The following is a 4,250-nucleotide window of genomic DNA, read 5'->3' as shown; positions in this document are numbered from 1 at the left end:
TTACATACATACACTATATATATAATTGTCTATTTATGGTGTGTGTTTGTGTGTACATGACCCATATCTTACAAGATATGAATGACCCAGACCGATGCTGCTATGCAAACATATGCGATTATACCTCTTGTCAGGTAGACCATACGTAGCCTACTGTTATGAATAGAATACTAATACCTCTTCCTGATTCATCCTCAGACTAGGAAAAACAAAGACAGGATTAAGGAATGATGTTTTTTACCTTGTACTAAGCCATGATATAAGTCACAATTCACAAATGTTTCTGCTAGTTCAGATTGAAGGGATTAGAAAAAGTCCACATAATACCAGAGATATCTAAAACTCTCTTGGACTTTGCTCCTGACAAGGGTTTATAAAACCTATAACAACCCTTACACCGTGAATTGAAAGATATATTAAAACACGAAAAGATATCATGTACTCATGCTTCATTGGTCATTCAAACGCCTTTGATAAAGTTAGAAATGATGAGCTATTTTAACATCGGGGTCCAGCAAATATCAGCAGAGGAAAAGAGGAGTTAGACAAGGATCCGTTATGTCTCCAGATTTCTTTTAAATGTAGATAAATAGTCCTGAGAAATATGGAAGAAACCGTAGGTCTCAAAGTGAATAACATCAGAGGCTCCAATAACTCAATTTTGATTGCAGATTTAGAAAAGAACCTTCGATATTGTTTCTCAATACTATCTGGTAGAAGGCAAACGTAAAGGTTTGTCTTTAAAAATATACTACTCAAAACAAGTTAGGGAGCACTACAGTTTTCACTATAGTATGTTTGAGACTGTGTGACAAACAAATGTTGAGAAGTTAGGTTAGAGAGTTGATGCCATTGTACGGAAGGGTCATCGTTGTGTGACTTTAAGTGTGACTTAACTTTTTTTGTTGTTGAATAGTATATAGGTTATATGGTAACATTTTTATAAGACAAGAACTTTTCTTTGTAATTGCATAAGCAAAGCGCATCGATTTCAATTGTATTGTGACCATCCATGAGTTTTTATTGCATTCTATATTTTTAGCCAGGCTGGGTGACTATTTTTCTCATAGAAATGTTATACCTAATAATATACAAATTATCATATATACATAATACTGTGTTTTACGTTCGCACATTTTCTAAGGTGTAATATTCTTATTAATAATGTGTAATGTGCGATGAGCATTTTTTTAGATAATGGAAATGCGCAGCATGGATGCTATGTATTTTTTTTTTCATTAATTTTTATTTATATTGTTATTATTATTTTTATTATTATTATTATTATTATTATTATTATTATTATTATTATTATTATTATTATTATTATTATTATTATTATCATCATCATCATCATCATCCCCATTATCATTATCATTATTATCTAGGCAATTATAATTGCCACGGAATCCCACAGAAGTTGGTGAACCTCACCAAGAGCATGTACGAAGGGACAAGTTGCAGGGTTGTACATGATGGCCAGCTCACTGACAGCTTTGACATCAAGACTGGTGTGAGACAGAAATGTTTATTATCACCGTTCCTCTTCATATTGGCAGTCGACTGGCTGATGAAGGAAACCACCAGAGGACACAGATATGGTATACAGTGGACACCATGGACACAGTTGGACGATCTGGATTTTTCAGACGACTTGGCGCTTTTGTCGCACACCCAGGAACAGATGCAAGCAAAGACTTCAGTATTAAACAGCCTATCGGAGTCTGTTGGATTGAGGGTCCACCCCGGAAAGTAAAATGTCCTAAGGACAGATGCACAACGAAAGGAGCAAGTCACAATAGAAGGAAAGGCACTAAAAAACGTTGAATCCTTCTGCTATCTTGGGAGTATAATTGACAGAGAGGGAGGAACATGTGCTGAAATAAAGTCCCGCATTGGAAAAGTACAGGCTGCTTTCACATCTTTGGATAGGACTTGAAACACCAGAGATATCTCACTTCGAACAAAGCTGAGGATTTTCAATTCAAATGTGAAGTCGGTCCTGTTGTATGGATGTAAGACATGGAACGCATGACAGACTAGCATAAAGAGGATCCAGATTTTCTTGAACAGGTGTCTAAGAAAATTACTGAGGATCAGATGGACAGACAGGGTCATCACTGTGGAAGTGTTAAGGAAAACAAGACAGATCCCAATCAGAGATGAGGTAGGAAGAATGCGGTGGCGATGGATTGGACATACTCTCAGGAAGTCAGGCAGCTGCATTACAAAGAAAGGTTTGGATTGGAACCCACAAAGTAAGAGATCAAGGGGAAGACTGCGTGGAACCTGGAGAAGAATCACAGAAATCGATGTACAGAAAAGTGGGAAGACATGGAATAACATCAAGAGGCTAGCCCAGGATAGAGAAAAGTGGAAGGTGTTTGTCCGTGGCCTATATCCTGGTGCAGGGTGAGAACGGCAATGATTGATTGATTGAAATATAATTGCATCCATTGCCCAAATTTCATGAGAGATAAAACAGTACTGCAATAGCTGAAGACATTTTCAAAATGAGCCCAATCCAGAACATAATAAATAATAATATGTTAACTACAAACAAAATACGAGTCTTATAAATCTATGAATAGTTAACCTATCTATACGCTGTGAACCCTGGACAATAAGAAAAATGGTGACAAAAATGTATAAACGTAACACAAGTATGGTTTCTCATCGAAATGTTGAGAATTTCATGGAAGAAAAAAAAATTAGATGAGGTGGTGTTGAAAAAAATCCGAAGTGGGCTTCTTATTAAAAAAATGTTTAAATATGAAGAGACAAAGTAGCTTTGTGGGCCACTGGAATCGACATAAAAGCCTTGAAATAAGTTGAAATTAAGCTCTCACTGGAAAAAAAAGCTGGAAAACGAGGGAGGCGTAGATCAAGGACAACTTACTTGGCAAATCTAAACAAACGTGAGACTAGAAAAACCCAGGAGTATGATCTTTTTTCGAGCATCGTAGCAAAGAAATGAAATGTGAACCATGATGTGGGTGGTTGGCGGGTGCTCTGGTGTGGTTTGCTCCTTCCCCTCCTATCAAATATCTATCATTCTGATCTCTTCTACTTTTTCTCTGTGTTTATAACACCTCTAATCTTCGCCACTTATATGACCTTATTGTATTGCAAGTGCCGTAAAAATCTTTTTCTTTTTTTTAAATAGCTAAAATTTTTTAAAGAACCATGACCGCCGATTTCTGCTTCGGGTCGAGCTAAACCCTCGGGGTTTTTGTGGGGTTTCTTTGTATTTTTTGTTTGTTTGTTTTGTTTTTGTTTTTGTTTTTGTTTTTGTTTTTTGTTTTTTGTTGTTGTTATAGTTTGGCCCTTTTTTTGTTGGGGTTTTTGTTGGGGGTTTTTGTGGGGAAAGAATCCTGTGGTGCAGATCATGACAATGTATTGACAGAGGCGATGAATGAGAAGAAAAAACTTTCAGAAATGGGAACAGCTGAGTGTTGTAATGTCCACAACTACTGGAACGTTACAAAACGTCATACAAAAGGAGCAAAGGGCCGTAAAAAAAACCCTGATGAAATCATTTATCGTATGCATAAACAGAAGTAGTGAAAAGGCAAGTACGTTTTACTATTATTCACATCTACAAAAAAGTAGTAAAAGTGGTACCATGGTATGAAACCGTTATAGCAACTCATTCGCATAGCATTTTTTTTTCAAGTAACAGCTTTACAATTAATACTGTGTTTTTGTTAATAACAGAACTTAACAAACTATCGAATGTTTATAAAATTGCTCAGACATCCGGCTATCTTTTGAAGCACGGCAGCGTTCACCTCTCATTCAATAGGTCCCTGGTTCGAAACCTGACAGCTTCGAAAATGTGTTTTCTCTTAAATTTTCCTTTTTCACATCCTTTCCTGTTGTCTAATCGTTTTCTGATATCTGCTTTCGACTCCACTTTCTGCCCGATCCCCCACCCCCTTTGCCCCCTCCTCTGGGCGCCTGACTCTTTCTGCAACCTTTCTACTGCTACTCCTTGACTCCTAACTACGGTCTTTCAGGCACACCCCTGAGCTTAGGGTAGGTAAGATATAAGACCTTATGCAGTTGCGAGCGCAGCAAAAAAATTAACCAAAAAAGGAGGAAAAAACAACAGTTTGCAGCTGGTTTAGTGTTGAACAATACTGTATACGGGGTTTTATTTATCGCTCTCCTTTTTTGCATTGTGTCCTTTTCGTTTTTCACGAACGATTTAAATTTCCAATTTGAGTCTTACAGTATTATATTCCAAT

Source organism: Aplysia californica, unplaced genomic scaffold, assembly GCF_000002075.1.
Source record: "Aplysia californica isolate F4 #8 unplaced genomic scaffold, AplCal3.0 scaffold00408, whole genome shotgun sequence".
Lineage (NCBI taxonomy): Eukaryota > Metazoa > Mollusca > Gastropoda > Aplysiida > Aplysiidae > Aplysia > Aplysia californica.
Note: the sequence above shows the minus strand (reverse complement) of the source record.